This window comes from Phascolarctos cinereus, unplaced genomic scaffold (genome assembly GCF_003287225.1).
Source record: "Phascolarctos cinereus isolate Bilbo 61053 unplaced genomic scaffold, phaCin_HiC Scaffold_4;HRSCAF=312, whole genome shotgun sequence".
Classification (NCBI taxonomy): domain Eukaryota; kingdom Metazoa; phylum Chordata; class Mammalia; order Diprotodontia; family Phascolarctidae; genus Phascolarctos; species Phascolarctos cinereus.
This window is the reverse complement of record NW_027555847.1, coordinates 5,752,054-5,769,645: the sequence shown is the minus strand read 5'-3', so window position 1 is coordinate 5,769,645 and position 17,592 is coordinate 5,752,054. Positions and strand designations below refer to the sequence as shown.

Sequence of the window (17,592 nt, the reverse complement as noted above, 5' to 3'; positions counted from 1 at the left end):
GAAATCCCCATTGTCTCCTTCAACAGATGGAACATCTGGGAGAAACAAGCCTCTCTTATTCTACCCACTTTCAGTCTAAGTCATGCTTTGGGGAATTTCCCCAGTGAAGTGGAGAATGCTTCATGTTAGAAATGTCACCAAACTGCCCTCTAGGGTGCTACTTATTGTCTTGGGATTTTGAGAGCACCCATAGCATCCCCCTTTCCTCTTCCATCCTATTCATTTTCCTTCTACCATTCCAACAAATATGGGTTTTGTCTTCCCATGTGCATGGTGCATGTTCAGTGAAGTAGGATGATGAGAATGATGAGGATGATGGAAATAATGACATTAACATTTTATAGTTGACAAACCATTTTCCTCCCTAACACTAAGAGATATATAACATAAATATCCTAGTCCCCACTTAACAGATGAGAAAATTGAGATAGAAGAAGGGAAGCAGCAAAGGGGAAAGGCAAGAGCAACCTAATAAGCTGTTATTAAATGCCTACTATGTGCCAGGCACTGTGCTAAGCACTTTACAAATATTATCTCATTGGATCTTCACAACAACCCTGGAAGGGAGTTCTATCATTATCCCTAATTTACAAATGGGGAGACTGAGGCAGCAGGCAATAAGTGACTTGCCCAGTATCACACAGCTATTAAGTGTCTGAGGCCATATTGGTACGAATCCAGGCCCTGCCAGCTACCTACTGTACTCCTAATTTAACTTTGACAAATTAAGAGACTTGCCAATGATAAATTCTTATTTTTCAATCTTTAAAAGTTCTTGAACAGATTCTTGAACTAGTGGTTCATAGCCATCAGCCCTTTCTACTTTTGTGCCCATTTCACCTCCTGAAGGTTTTCCAGAGCCACCACCTTCACCATGTAGTTTCATTAGCTTTCCCAATTCAAATTTGGGCTTCTTGAGCATATTGACTTTTCAGACAAATACATCATGGAGAGGGTAAATGGATTGGCAAGCCTTTTCTGTGTCTTTTCCAGTGCTGTCTGGAATTAGTTTATTGACAACTTCTTTCAAGTCATTTGTCTGCAGCTCTCGGGTTATGATCTCCATCTTTTTCTTACAAGTTTGACGGACCTGTTGATGCTGGGCATAAGAGGGCTTATGGATCTGGTTGTTGCACTTTTTGGTAAAACCAACACAAAAGAGGTGGAGCAAGTACCAATCGGTAGTTTTGACATCAACATGGGCTTCAATCGTGGTCTGCCACTTTTTGACCATGGAGCACATCTTGTCTCGGATAAGGTCCATTCCATGGGAATTAGTCAAACAATTTTTACCCTGAACGTCTTCAGTGATTAACTTGAATTTACGAAAAGCAACCTCATCATTCTGCAGATCAGCAAGACTCACTTCAAAGACTCGACCCTTGAGACCATCAGAGGCAGTTTTTGTTCCTTGGGTCCTTGTAACCAGTGTCTTGCCAATAATGCGAATGTTGGACAGAGCTGGTGCTTTTACATCATAGCAATCCTTCTTTGAAAATGGACCAACCACTTTCTTCTTGGCTCCTTTGTTGCTGCCTTTGGTGAGGTGCTCGCTCTTGTGCACCACCCTGATCCTGCTCTGAAAGCCCAAAGTAAAGGCAACCTTCTAGTATCAAACCTGGTACACCTCTCTCTTCATCATCATAGTCCTCCAGCACCCTGGGAATTTGAGATGGCTCTTTACACTGCCCACGCCACAATCATGGATCCAGCTGAATCCAGGCCCCTTTGTTTCCTGAGATCCATAACAGGTCATTGAGTATGAGAGAGGCAGAGCTGGAGCTGCTGCTGGAGGTGCAGGAGCTCAGTCAAGACCAAGATCAGCAAAGTGGAAGCTGTCAGTGGCTTGACAAGACGGCCCTGAGGCTCATGGGCCACTAAGAGCAGGCTGTACTTGAAGACACAGAGTGGTAATGACATTGACATAAGTAGCTCTTATCTATTTCCACTGAGAATGAGACAAGAAGGAAGTGACTTAAGGCATGTCAGGAGGGCTGTAGGAGTATTAGGAAAGATGGGTACCTGGCCATAAGTTTGAAAAGACACAGGAATTCAGTATTAAACCAAGCTTGTGCAATGGTCTTTGCTGGAGGTCTTCAAAAGTCGGCTAGTGCCACCTTGCATTTAGCTCATGCCCTCTCACTGATTCCCTCATTTCCTCCATGCCTGTGGAGGTTATCATTCTGTCACTCCTGCCTTGCACTTACTGGCTCATGGTGGTGATAGAATTGTTTTTCTGCTAAGGATTGGACTAGATGGTTACTAATGTCCCCTTCTGCTTTGACATCCTCTGATTTTTAGATTTTCTGAAAAACCCAGAGGGAGGGTTATGACACATGAGGGCTCTAGGGCTCATGGAGATCTGCTATGCTCAAGACGACATATCTTGTAGGCAGAGAGCCAGAATAGTGGACATGTGTCCCACTTACCCCTGCTGAGAAATAGGTTCTCAGGCTGGTGTATTTACAATTCCATCTAGACTCATCTACACTGCCTCTCAAGGACTTTTCCACTTAATCTATTAAACCATCACAAGAAAAAAAAAATCACTGAATGATGCACCTAGAATCTAATGAATAAAATGGAGGTTTCCTGGTTTTGCCTCTGATTCCTGACTAGGTGACCTTAGACACTTCATTTCCCCCTGTCACTCAGTCTACCCATGTGCTAAATGGGGACATAATAACTTCCTTGGATTTAAATTCAAGTTCCCAAGGCCTCCTATGGGAGGCAGCACTTGGGCTAAGTTTTGAAGACTGAAAGAGATAAACCATTGCAAGTTGGCTGGGACTGCCCAAGTACAGTGAGTGGAGAGCTATGGTGAGGAGAGACTGTTCCTTCCTGTTTTGCTTCCTTAAGTGAGGCTTAGGCTGGTTTCCCCCCTACCTTGGGGTCAGCAATGCTTGGGGAGGGCTGAGCTCATAAGGGAAGCTCAGCCATCTGGTCACTTCTTTCCCATTATGGGAGCTTGGTAATCAGTAATAATGCCTTTTACCTATTGGAACTGAATTTGAGCAAGTTGACAAGCATGGGATTTGTAGAGAGTTTTAGCCCTGGTGTCTTCCTGGATTTTGTTTCTGAATATTTAACGTACAGTGTTCATAGCTCAGGTAAATATTTTCATAATATTAATTTCATTAAGCATTCCAAGCAAATAACTTCTTCATAATATTGTGTCCTATTGGGTGGGTGGGTGGGTCACTCCTTTGCCTTAGTTATCTCCCCATAGCTTAAAACAAGAGAAGTGATCATACTTAAGAACACTGATGGTTCTTAGACATCACAGTCTTTTCTAGAGATCGGCTCAGTCATCTAACCCATGGAGGTTGGGAAATGTAGTGGTTTTCTTGTTAAATGTATGGTGCATTTTCTTAACCAATCAATGCAAATTTATTAGGCACTTACTACATGCCATGAGAGGCATTGTGGCAGAGTGGATAGAGGAACAAGAAAGATACTGGTTCAAATCCTCTTGGTTGGCATAAACTGACTGTACGACTCTTGGTCGGTCACACAACCTCTGTGTGCTCTAGGTAACTGTCAAAGAAGAAGAGAAGGTGCTGATTCCTATTGGTCAGAGGGTCCTCCTTACCTAGATGTTCTCTGTACCAATGAAATCATGTGTTCATTCCCTGTCTCTATCCTGCTATATACCAGGACTGGGAATCAGGAACAAAGTGAAAATGTCCCTGCCCTCAAGAAACTTGCGTTCAGTAAGGAAAAATACATAGATACGATGTGTATGTGGTGATATAAGTCTACTAGGTGGCACAGTAGGTAGTTCATATATGGCTTGGCATTTGAAGTCATTGTTTGGTCATTCAGTCATTTCTGACTCTTTGTGACCCCATGGATCACAGCATGCCAGGCCCTTCTATCCTCCACTATCTCCCAAAGTCTGTCAAGCAAGCTGTTCATTGCTTGCATGACACTATCCATCCACCTTATTCTCTTCCATCCCCTTGTCCTTTTGCTTTCAATTGGCATTGGAAGACCTGAGGTCAAATTCTACCTCAGACATTTATTAGCTATGTGACTCTGGGTTGTCACTAACCTCTCAGCCTCAGTTTCCTTATCTGTAAAATGAGGATAATAGTAGCACCTACTTCCAAGGGTTCTTGTGAATACTGAATAAGGTAATATTTGTAAAGCACTTTGCAAATCTTAAAGTGGTTTATAATTTGCCAGTTAATTGCCAATTAGTATGTGTGGGAGAAGAGACACTAGTTGTTGGGGTGATTAGGAATGGCCTCAGGAGGTGATACTTTGACTGAGCTTTAAAGGAAGCTCAGGATTCTCTGAGGAGAGGTGAAAAGGGAGGGAATTCCCTGCATGAGGCACAGCCCATGTAGAGGTGCGGAGATGTCAGGTCAAATGCTGTGTGTGAGAGACAGCACAATAGATAGTTTGCCTGGACTACACAGCATGTGAAGGGAAGTAACAGATACTAAGTATACAAAGGTAGGTTGGACCAGGTTGTGAAAAGCTTTCAGGGTCACACAGATGAGTTCATTATTGCCCATAGATGCAATAGGGAGCCCCGGAGCAGGGGAGAGCATGGCATAGGTTCTGTGTTGCTAGAACAAGAGACAAGTCCCAATGCTGGGGAGGCAGGGATTAGCAAGTGCACCGTGTGTACATGCCTGATGGAATCCCAGCCCAGACACAATATCTGCTCCTGCTCCTGGAGGGACACAGACCTAAATACCTGGGAGATACAAAAGGAGCCAGACCTCTCCTCTCTTCTACTGGAAGATGAGGTATCTCCCTCCATTTCCTCCTCCCAGGCTCCATAATCTTAAACATATTCTCCTATCCCAGCATTGACAAGGCTGACAAATTTGATGCCATGAGCACTTCCCAAGCATCCCACCAGACACGTTTCCAAACTATGCCATGTGCAGTAAAGGAATTCAATTTTATTCCTGCAGTGAAAATCACCTTTTCCAATTACAGATTTGTCTTCAGAGAGTTAAGCTAGGAATCCACAGGATCCCCTGACCATGGTCCTGATATTGAAAACCTAAAGCTAAAAGTTCTGAAATTACCTGGTGCAGACTATCTTCACAGATGCAGGTCAGAAGAAGGTGGTGGAACAAACATTACTGGGCCCTTCCAGGGTCCAGAGTAAGACATCCAGGGATAGCCTGGAACTGTGGACCAGAACTGTCAGAGGACCAGATTTCAATCCCAACTCTGCCATTGACTAGTTGGGTGACTTTGGCCATCTCTGGTCCTATTGGTGTCCAAGTTTCCTCATCTGTAAATGATGTGTTTATATCACACGATTGAGAAGGCCCCATATAACTTTAACGTTTATTAGAATCTCTGGTTTTGGAATGAACCAAGGGCATGCTTTGATCTCTGATATTGGTACACCCAAGAGAAGAGCAGAAGGCCCCAAATGTGCCCTCAATGATACAACCATCACCAGCATTGGGACATAGTCATCACTGCCTAGACCTGTATTCCATGTGCTGCCTTAAGACCCATGCTGGAGTCAGAAAGACCTGAGTTCAAATCCAGCCTCAGACATTTACTAGCTGTATGGCCCTGGACGAGTCACTTTACCTCTGACTACCTCAGTTTCCTCAGCTAGGATAATGCCTCTACCTCCCAGGGAACAAGATAATATTTGTAAAATGCTTTACACAGTGCCTGGTTCATAGTGGGTGCTTAATAAACACTTGTTCCCTTCTTCCCCCCCCCTTCTTCCTGGGGGTTGGCCTTCTTATACATACCTGGTAGAAGCAGACTCACAGGAGCAGGGGCACAGATGTCCATCCTTTGCTGTTTGCTGACCATCTGCCCTGGTATTGGCTCTTCTGCCTCATTAGAGCCCTGGACCACATATATCGGGGCCCAAGATCCAGTGTTCTCTTGTTGTGGTTTCCTTTTCGTGATTCTCTTCTGAAAGGTTTGGAGGACTGGTGGTCGCTCTCCTATTTCTCCCAGGTGTTTGTCCTTTCAAGGTTCTTTCAAGAGGGGAAAGCAAACAATCCTCCTCTTTCCTTTCTTCGTATGCTTCTTCCTGCTCAGCACCTCCTGGCTTCCCTGACTTCCTTCAAATCTCAGCTCAAATCCCACATTCTGCAACAATCCTTTCCCATCCCCCAGCAATGCCAGAGCCTTCCCTCTGAGATTGTCTCCAATTAATGCTTCCTATGTCTCATTTGTACACCGTCATATGAATGTTGTCTCCCCTGTTAGAGTGTGACCTCCTGGAGGCCAGGGACCTTGGCTTGTTTTTCTTTGCTTCCACCTTCAGGACTTAGCACAGGACTAAGCACATAGTAGGTGCTTAATAAATATTTGTGGACTTGATTCCTCAGCTTGGGCCAGAAACTGGAGTTCCAGAGTTCTACTTCCTGAGGCCTCTTCTCACCCTTACACTGCCTTGCTTCCAGCTGGGAGGGCTTGCCTCCCCCACATCACAGTTAGATTGTCTCAAATCCCAGTGCCCCTGAAGAGGCACTTGTTGCCTCATCCACTCAAGTAGGACCTATTGCTGCTTAAATATGAGCTATTATTATTTCAGGTGGAACTGAGGCCTGGGGAGATGAAATGTCTTTCTAGAGCTAGGAAGGACTTCAGAGACATTTGACCAACTGCCTTATTTTACAAGTGAGGAAATCAAGGCCCAGAGAAGTTATGACTTGCCCAGCATCTTACAGGTAGTAAGTTTCAATGGTGGGACATGGAGGAGCTGAGTGGCACAGTCCAGCTCTTCCTATGGGTCTGTGTTTGTGCTAGCCAGAAGTGGAAGGGGGCTTCTCCTATTGCTTTGGAAAGGTGAAGGATAATATTCTCCTAGGCCCAGAATGGGCTGACTGAAGCTGCAGCCCAAGAAGGGTGCTCCTTGGAACATGAATAAGTCACCCTCCCCAAGACACCATTCATAGCTCAGCTCTTGTAGACCTCCCACCCCCACCTCCACTCCACCCCCAAGCCTATGAGGTACCTAGAGCCCATCAGTCATAGTGATCAGGGAGGGAAGGGTACAACTGCTGAGGTCCCAGGGCCTTTGGCACAGGCTGGGAAGAGAAAGGAAGGCAGTGCCTGGAAGGAGCCATGTCAAGGAGGCAGGTGCCACTGCCTTTTGGTGTCTGCTGCACCTCAAGACCTCCAGAAGCCTTCAGCCCAGCCCAAAGTCCAAGCTTCTCCCTGAGCAGCTACCCACCCCATAATCCCAAAATTACCCATTCTCAGATTCTGCAGGGTTCCCACTGGTTATTATTCTAGCCCATCCCTACACAAGAATCCCTCTGCCAAATCCCTGGCAAGCAGTTACCTGCCTCTGCTTGAAGACCTGTAAGCATGGGGATCTCCTCACTTTCCGAGCTAGTCCATCCCACTTTGGGGGTGGCACAAACACAAGTGGACAGAAAATGGAGCTGAAAACCATCCCCCTCACCCACTCCTATCACAACTGCACAGCTGTGTCACAGTTGTAAGAACAGTTTGCATTCACGTGCCAGTTGAGGGTTATACTACGCATTTCAGTGGCAACAGCCCCATGGGACAGCCTAATGAGGAGCAGATGCCAACCCCTCTGGGATTTTGCTGTTCTCCCCATTTTACTGATCAGGAAAATGAGATTCAGAGCAGTATCCAGTTTCCCATAGTTAGTTAAATATAGGAACAAGGAATTGAGCCCAGGTTTTTGCCAATGCTGAGTTCAGCGCTCATACTATCATATTATGCCACCTTTCTCTAAGGCATCTCGCCTGGCTGTCTTATTCGCCTTCTGGAATTAACAAGCTGATTTGGAAACCCTGGTCCAGAGGCCTAGGCAGAAGCCCCTGAAGGAAAGAAGGGTGAGTACCCTCACCATGAAGGGTGCTAGCAGCAGCTGCAGCCTCCCTTCCCCATGGAGCCATTGCCTGCCACCTTGATTGTGCCAACAATCTTTTCCACCCCACTTATTTTTCATAGCCTTTCCCCCAAAATCCTCCAGTCTCACTTAATTTGCTGCCTAATTGAGCATGGGACACTGAGTTATGGTGCATGGGATCCCTGTAGGGTTTTATGTCACTACGGGATAAAGGGACCCTGGCTAGGCAGTCCATTTTGAGATGTTATGGGCTGTCTTTGCTTACACACTGATGGAATATTTGTATACTGGAAGGTCCATGTATAGAAAACGGGTCTGAAGAAGGTCAGAGGGAGAAAGAAAGGAGAGAAAGACAAAGTCCCAGCAGAGACACAGGCACAGCCAACCTGCACCGGTTCCTTTTTTCTTGCTGACTTCCGTCACCCCTGTGGGGCACACCAGGCTGCTAATAATCATTTTGCTCCAAGGAGAAAGCTTGGCTTTGCTGAAGCTGCTTCCCACTGCTGATGCTGTATTTGCTCCCAATTCCCTGGCTCAGTAGTCTCTCAGAATAGGAGATGGGAAGAAGGAGCTTTCCTCAGGAAAGCTCATCATTGAATTTTTTTTTTGAGAGACACAATGAAGAAATCAGCTTAAAACTGCCTTGCACATCTGTGGCCAGTGGCTGCTTCATTTTAGCCAGATGTGATCTTGTTGCCCAGTGAGCTTGTCAAATATTCGGTCTTGATGTGTCATTCGCTCCAAGAGAGGAGCCCTGAAAAATAACTTTGAACAGCTCAATCCATCGATCGGTATTTGCTAAGCACCTACTGTGTGCCAGGCATTGTACTAGGTGTTGGGACAACCAGAAGAAGATGAGAAAGGGTCCCAGAAGAGTTAAGTGACTGGCCTATGGTCCTCCACCTGGTATCATAAGAAGCAACATGGCCTTGTGGAGAGAATTCTGGGCTTGGCATCTGAAAGCATTAAGTTCCATTCCCATGTCTGACTCTTACTAGCTAGGTGACCCTAAGCACTTTCAGTGCCTCAGTTTCCTCAACTATAAAATGGACAAAATAATACCTTCTTCATAGAGTTGATGTAAAGTTCAACTGCAACAAAAGCAGATACAGATCCATACAAATCTCTGTTATTGTCGCTGTTCTGGCGAAGACTAGTCAAGGCTCAGCCCCGCAGCCACTCCCAGCCCAGCAGAGAGAGTGTGGCATTGAACATGGAGACACTCTCTGATGAGCTGGGGGTGGGCTGCTAGAGAGCAAGCTTAGAGCAGCTTGGAAACAGGAGTTAGGTGAATGAAGACATAGAAAGCATCATACAGAAGGCCTCTTGGGAGGCACCAATGGACAAGTGATTGGCATCACTGGAAATGGGCAGGACCTCACTGCTGCAGATGAAGAAACTGAGGCCCAAGGAATTGCCCAAGATAACTCCACTGTCAAACTCCAAATTGGAACCCAAATGCCCTGACTTCAGAGACAGTGTTCCTTCCCCTGTAACCTTCTGATTTCCCCTAAAGAATCAGCCCATTACTTAGGATGGAGACATTGGAGGCATAGGCCACATAGCAAAATAATATAAATATAATATAAATAGCAAAAACATTCAAATTCAGTTTATAGACAGTTAATCTAACTTCTTTTCGTTTTACTATTGTTTTGTAGGGAAGTATTCTGGGCATGTTATTTCATGAGTGTAGGGAACTCCCAAAAAAGAAAATCCCTCCACAGATGCAGATCAGTAACTCATTTGTAACATTTGTAAGAGTTGCCTAGGGGACTTAGGAGTTAAAAGATTTGCCCAGGGTCACACAGCCAGGATGAGTTAGAAGCAGAACTTGAACCTCAGGCTTTCTGTCTCAGAGTCCAATTCTTGTCCCACTCAGCTTGTTCATCTCTCTGCTGAGTGCCCTCTCTCTCTGGCCTCTCCAACCTCATCCCACATCGAATTGCCATGAGGCTGATGTGATGACTGAACAAAACTTTGCAAGAGGAGCCGTTTTTACCGAATGTAACATCAGCTAGCACGTTCAGAGGATCCAGCATCCAAAGAGTCCCCTGAGAGGAGACTGTACAGAAATCTAAAAACTTCCAGCCTTATGCGGTTTTTCCTTAGATAGCATTTATCAGCTCCCAGTAGGTAGTACCAACATCATCCCAGTGGCATTCCTTCTTCTAAGCACGAGCTACTCTCTCGTTTTGTTTCGTATTTGTCCAGATTTTCCGGCTGACACTAGTAACATTTCATGGTTGTAATTAAAGCATTGTGCTTTCTTCACTTCAGGTGACTTGATACAAGTCTCTCATACTTCTTCGTATTCTTCAGGGTCACCGTTTCTTCCAGACAGTGTAATATTTGGTTACATTCCTTCACTAGGTGGCTTGATGGATAGAGCACCACCTAGAGAGTCAGGAAGACCTGAGTTCAGATTCTGCCTCTGGTACTTACTAGCTGTGGGACCCTGGGCAAGTCACTTTACATCTGTGTACCTCAATCTCTTCCTCTGTAAAATGAGAGACTTTTACTCTCCGGCCTCTAAGTTACCTTCCAGCTTAAAATCTCTGGTCTTATGTCAGTCCTTAGCCATTCCTCAATGGTTGGACACTCCTATGAATATTTGTCCCCTCTCATTAGCATCCTTAGGTGTCCTAGTAGTACAATCACTATGTCAAATGCTATCAACAGTTCTAGGGTGCCAATTACATATGGCAGATGGCTTTTCTAAAGGATGGGACCGATCTCCCCCAGCAGTGTAATAGTGTGAAGATTTTTCCTCAGCCTTGCCACCGTTGAATTCAATTGTTTTAAAATATAATTTTCCAATTTATTAGGTGCATGGTGTTAACTTGAAGCTGTTTCCATTTGGGTTTTCCCAATTGATGAAGAATTTAAAGAGTTTTCCAGGTGATAACGGATAATTTGTGATTCCTCTTTAGAGAAACACTCTGACTTTGGCCATTAAACTTCTGGAAATAGTTCTTACTCTTATAGATTTTGCATTAATTCCTTACCAGTTTTGGATATCAAACTTTTGCTGGCAATGTTTGTCGTGGTTTTTTTGTGAATTTATTTCCTTTTTTGATATATTAAATACCATATGAAGTTTCATGCAAATATCATCAAATTCATCCCTTTTATCACCTATAATTTCTTCTATTTATAAACATTTGAGAATTTGTTTCCTCTCAACAATCATGGCAGATATAATGTTCAATGTTATTTATATTTAGATAATTGATCCATTTTGCTTGTGTGGAGATACACGTTATAAGTTATAGCTCTTGTCCCATTTTTCATTGTAGTGCTATTCAATGTTTGCAATTATTTTTGTTGAATAATCCATTATTTTCCTAGAGGTTTATGATCTTGGATTTATCAGACACTAATCTATTGTGTTTACTTGGTTCTACTTTAAGGTTATCTGACATGTTCCATTGCTCTGTTTTTTTATTTCTTATCTGACCCCAAGTAGTCTTACTAATCACTACGTTATCATATAATTTAAGATCTAGCATTGCAAATTCTTTTTCCTCCTTTTTTATCAATGTTTCCTTTGATATTCTTGACCATTTGTTTTCCCACTAAATGTTATCATTCTAATTCTGAGCAGTTTTCTCTTTGTAACTGATCAGCATTAAGCACATAGGGTTATTTGGATCATATTGGGATCGTCACTACGTTGGCTCAACTGGCTCCACTTTTTGACTCTCTAGATGATTACTTAGCTTTTCTCTACTTAGAAAAGTAGTTTATTGCTGTCTTCACATAAATCTTTGGTGCAAGATGGCACTTGTGCTGCTTTGCAGTAATTGGTTTAGGGAGTTGGCGAGAGCCAAGATTGACACACAGAACTAATTCACTTCTGGCAATCAGAAGTGGAGACAGTAAAAAAAAAAAAATCAGTCCGAAGTATAACATTTGCTGAAGTTCCATATGGGGGGCACTTAGGAAGCCAACCATGTTTTCTTTTATCAATAAGTCAATATTAACATCTACCAGAAAGACTGGGCCATTGACCCCTGGAGGAAGGCAGCAACTGATACCAGTAGCTCTGATTAATCCACCAGCTCTCCTCCCCACCCTTGGGCTTCCAACATTTAGCTGAAAAAAAACAATGTGACCCCAGACATCTGGGTCAGCACTTCTAGCCTGGCCCTCCTTCTTTAGAGCTGACCATATTGCCAAGATAAAGTGCAAGGGAGACACGAGTGGCAAAATGATATCATTCCAGAAGGCCTGGTCATCTGGAGAGTTTTGTCTTTGTGCTCATATTTGTAATCCCCGTTTTGTGAGTGCCCTAGAGGTAGTCTCATATAGTTAGTTACCTATGTTGACAACGACTTAAAGTAGAGCATACTCCAAAAAGTGTGGTAGAAATGATGCTGTATCACAAGGACAGGGAAGTCCTTAGACCGTGACATGATCTGTTGACATTTCAGTGACTCACAGCTTCAAAGCCTCAGACTACGCAGTACGGTCCTATAGCATCAATAGGAGAAGACCAGTGTTAGGGCATGGTTTGTTGTTAGCAGAAACTTCGTGTCAATGGAAGCCCAGCATATTTTTTCTCAAAGGGAATACAGTCATTCCCTTCCTTCCTCTATACACCTAGTTGGTGTCCATATGTGTACATATGTCCCAGCTCTATGGATGATCCCTTCAGCTCCAGAGAATAGAGTCATGATAAGCCTTTTTCATCCACTTGGCTTGTCCTGAGTGGCTAGTGAGTACAACCTCTTTACAACAATGATCGCTCTCACTTGAGAAACTCTTCAGTATTGCACGGGCTCGATGCAGTCAGTGCAAACCTATCTGCAGATGAAGCCATCTGGATCACCCTATCCAGAGCAGACCCATGTCCACTTTACATTCTGCAATGAGCCTGGTCCATGGAAGTGAGAAAGCATTTTCTCCGTCATGCATTTCCATGGTCTGATCTTCACAACAAATGTGAGAACAGAGGGTTGTCTGCTATTGCTGTTAGAGTAATAGTAATAATAATAACAACACTAGAATTTCTAAAGCACTTTTAGCCTTACACCTGTTCTCTCATTTAATACTTACAACAATACTGTGAGATGGGTGTGATTCTTATCTTCATTTTACAAATGGAGAAATTGAGACTGAGAGAGACTAAGTGACTTGTCCATTATCACTCAGCTAGTAAATGTCTGACTCACTGGTAAAGGAGAACACTTGATTCAGCATTTTTCTTTATTTAAGTGTTTTTTATGGTCAGCAAACAATGCATGCAGTGGGATCTTGTCTTCTCCATCTCCATTTCTTTTTGTTCTGTTTTGTTTGTAGTAATAATCTCTACAATTTCCCCAAAGCTGTTGACATTCTTCTCTTTTGCAAATATATTAAGAACTAATCATGCAAACTCCTGAAAATTGCTTTCTTCCCAGCCTGGTTTCTCTTTTCTGGAGATTTGGTTGAATCCTACAGGTTGATCCATGCTGGCTTTCATCAGCACCATTTCTTTCTGTAAGATATTGAGTTGTTATTATTTGCTTTTACATTAGCAGGCAATGGAACATCTCTTCTTCCTCCCCTACCCAAAAAAAAACATCCCTTGTAAGATTAAAAAGAAAGGAGGGAAAATGCTCAGCAAAACCATCCCACAGTTGATAGTCTCATAATCTGTGCAGTATTGTGTCCCCATAGTGCCCTGGCATGGCTCCCACAGATCCAGGTCCATTTGTCATCAAAATTACTTTCCCTTTCACTTGTTCTTTTCATTCACAATGTTGTGGTGACTGTGTATTAGGTTTCTGGTGCCATTGACTCCACTCTGCCTCAGTTCATATATGTCTTCCCCTGAGTCTCTGAATTTTTCATAGTCATTGGCTCTACAGTGTAGTAAAATTCCATTCCGTTCATGTCCCATGGTGTGTCTAGCTCTTCCCCGATTAATGGGCATCCACTTTGTTTTAAATCTGTACCGCCACAAAAAAGCAATGAATTGTTTTGTGCCTCTGGTACCTTTCTTTCTGCCTTTGGCCTCTTTGGGGCATACATCTTCAAACAAGCAGATCTCTGGGTCAAGGAGGACGAAGGACTTTATCACTTCCTCACCGTGTTACTAAAATTCAACTTGATTTCTTGCTTAGAATAATTTCTAATTATTTTCTCAAATAGTGGACCAGTTCACAGCTCCATCAACAGCTATTAATATCCCTTTCTTTCTACAGTCTCTCCAGTGTTTAACATTTCTGTCTCTCCTCACCTCTTCCAGTTTTCTGGGTGTGAGGGGAAGCCTCAGAGCTGCTTTGATTCATGTTTCTGTCATTATGAATGATTCAGAGCAGGCTTTCCTGGGGCTCTTAATAGTTCATAGTTCTTCTTTTGAGGATCGTTTATCTCCATTCTTTGATCACTTGTCCATCAAGCACTAGAAGAGCACAGGCTTAGACACTTCAGGAGTAAGGCATAGCTGAATTGGGAGAGGCAGGATAGTCTAGTGACTACAAAGCTGGTCTCAAAGCCAAGAAGATCTGGGTTCAGATCATGCCTTTGACACATATTGACTGTGACCCTGAGCAAGTCCTTTGACTTCCAGGCAGCTCTGAAAGGTGACCAATAGTAGAGAAGCTGCTGAGCTGCATTGGTGAAGGGCGTTTCCTTACCAGGGGGTTTCATAGGCCACTAAAATAACAGATCCTCTTTCCATCCCTCTGGCTGAATTGACCTCCCAGTACTCTATTCTTGCTACCACCACCTTACTCTGCACCTTAGTCTGTTGTGGGAGTACTGTATCAACTGCTTTTACTGCTCGTAGTTTCTTTTCCTGCTAATCCATTTTACATAACATGTATTAAGCACCTAATATGTGCCAGGCACTGTGTTTGATCCTCAGACTTACCCTGCCGCCCCGCATTCCTCAACGTTGGAAAGTTATCTGTTCCTGACTGGATCCAAACTCTTCCGTGCTCAGGTCTGTCACCTTACCCACCCAACTTAGGCCTTACTCTTCCCAAGCATTTATTCCAGTCTAGGAAGGAAGGGAATGGGCATTTATTAAGCACCTACTATGTGCCAGGTACTACGCTAAGTGGTTTTTGCTTGGGTTTTTTTTTTGCCTAGGCAGTGGGGTTAAGTGACTTGCCCAGGGTCACACAGCTAGTAAGTGTTATGTGTCTGAGGCCAGATTTAAACTCAAGTCCTCCTGAATCCGGGCCAGTGCTCTATCCACTGCGCCACCTAGCTTCCCCACTAAGTGCTTTGCAACTACTATTTCTTTTGATCCTCACAACTACCCTGCAACACAGGTACTTTTATTAAATCCATATTACAGTTGAGGAAACCAAGGCAGACTGTAGTGAAGTGACTTGCCCAGAGTCACACAGCTAACACGTGGTTAAGGCTGGATTTGAGTTGAGGCTTTCCTGACTCCAAGCTCAGTGAGCTATGCACTGTGGCACCCCCTATCGCCTACACACAAAGTCACTGAATGTTAGAGTTGGAAGAGGCTTTCGTAGCCTTCTATTCCGACCCACATCCAAAAGAAATTCCTGCTACAATATCCCCAACAAGTGGTCCTCCAAGTTCTGCTTGAAGAGTCCACTGTCTCTCCAGGCAGAACCCTTCCTCTCTGAAGACAAGCATCAAAGTGTCTCTGTCCACCACCACTCATGGCTCCTGGGTCAGCTGAACACAGTGAATGGTCCTTCTTCCCCATGAAAGCCCTTCAGAGCCTGAAACACAGCTTCAAAGATCATAGATGTAGAGAAGGAAGTGACCTCTTAAGTCTTTGAGTGTGACTGCCTTCATTTTACAGGTGGGGAAACCGAGGCCAAAGAGGCAGAATGACTGGCCTATTGTCGCACAACTAATATATGTGTGAGCCAGGATTCAAACCCATGTCTTCCTAACTCCATGTCTTGAACCACTGACCAAGCCGCCCTGAATCTTCCTTTCTCCAGGCTGAACATACAGTTCCTTTGCCTGCTTCCCATGTGGGCATGATTCAAAGCCCTTCACTGTCCTGGTTGCCCTTCTCCAAATGCTCTTGGCTCATCCATGCCTGTCTCACACTGTGGGGCCCAGAACTAAGTAAATACTCCTCCCTGCCAGCCTGAGCCTGCCACCTGGGTCCCACCAGCAGCCGTGGCTGTTGCCCTCCCACCCCTGCAGGAATCCTGGGGACAGAGCTCGTTCAAGCCTCTGTTCATTGTCATGGACTCCATTCCAGTCACCATCATCCATGCAAAATCCCACCCTGGGCAAAACTCCAGTGTCCTCAGTCTAGAAAACTCTGAGATTTTCCTGTGATTTTATGAACAGAGCGAATAACTATCCACTATGGAGATAAGGCCTCCACTGAGACAGGCTGAAGGGCATGTTTTGGGGGCCAAAGGGATTTTGTTGTAAGTGTTGGGTATGGAGGCAAGAATTCCAGTTCCAGAGCTTTGTGTTACTTTGGAGGGTGGAGCCTCTGGCATACACAGAAATGCAAAATTCTTACCTTGCACTTGTAGGTACCCATGGCACTCTCATGGTGAGCTGTTTGCTTCCTGATGGGGGAATAAGAGTCCACATGCTCACTTAATAGAATGTGATCTCTTACTTGGTAGACAGCGCGGCATAATAGGGAGGACTCTGGACTTGAAATCAGGAAATCCTGGTTTTGAATCCCACCACAGTCACTAGCTATGTGACCCTGGGCCAATCACTTACATCTCTGGGAAATCAGTTTCCTCATCCATAAAGTGGGAATAATAATACCGGTGGAACCTGGTACGTGGAACTTTTTACAAGGATCAAATGAGTTAATATCTATAAAGGGCTCAGCAAACCCTCAAGCCCTACGGAAATGTCAGTTGTTATTAGTGCTGGCTCTTGTACATATCCCAACCCGCCTTCTGTGTGTCAGGTTCCTTTTTGTAAATTTGTCATAATCCCTGTGTATCAAACTGGTTTTATTTATACAACTTATGCCTCACCATGAAGACAAACATACCCAAGCCAACAGCAATCTCTGTCAAGGTGTAGGAAGACTTTTGAACTCCCAGTGGCCAGGGAAGGAGGGAAGGAGGGAAAGAGAAAGGACGCTGGCCAGTGACATTACAAGAGTGATGAGAAGGGAAGGGGCTGGTGTGCCCCTGCAGGATCTTGGGGTGACACCTATGGCATCATAGCAGAGGATGAAGAGATATGAGCGCTCTTACTTCAGAAACCATGTTTCCAAAGATGAGTTGTCTCCTTTTGCCCCACTGTCCCCCTCTTTATCTCATGCCTTATATGAGATACATTGGTATATTCTAGGCTGGCCTGAGTGACTCAAAGACCATGTCCCCCACACTGTGCCACAAACATTCCTGACTGAGGTGAGGATGGTCATGGAGGCAGCTCTGTCTGGCTTTGGTTTTACTCTTCTGTATGATAGGGGTGGGGGTGCAGGTAAATTCTTATTGTCGCCACTCTAAAGTTATACAGCAAAATCTGTCCATGGTCACAACAAACCACTACAGAACCACAATAAAATTCAGTTCTCTCAGAATCCAGCCCAAGGGTTTATTTATGAAATCATGATGCATTGACCAACATATAGAATAACCCATCCCTCTGAGATTTGCAGGACAGCCTGGATGAAGATGCATTGATCAAGACACGACCCTAAGGAATCATAATCTAAAAGAGACAGAATATCATTTCTCTAACAGGCATGTCCTTATATGGAAAAGTGCTTTTTGGACACCTTTTGGGGTCAGCACTAAGATAAATCATCACTGATCAGATCTCCTCGTAACATACCTTGA

General features: G+C 44.2%; 1 protein-coding gene and 1 pseudogene across 4 annotated transcripts in view; one reads left to right on the top strand and one right to left on the bottom strand.

The window, feature by feature from the left end:
- HECW1 (HECT, C2 and WW domain containing E3 ubiquitin protein ligase 1) overlaps positions 1-17,592 on the top strand; it is a 317,358-nt gene that overhangs the window by 136,121 nt on the left and 163,645 nt on the right. The gene's annotated exons all lie outside the window — the stretch shown is intronic.
- Positions 752-16,319, bottom strand: LOC110192923 (small ribosomal subunit protein eS1 pseudogene; annotated as a pseudogene).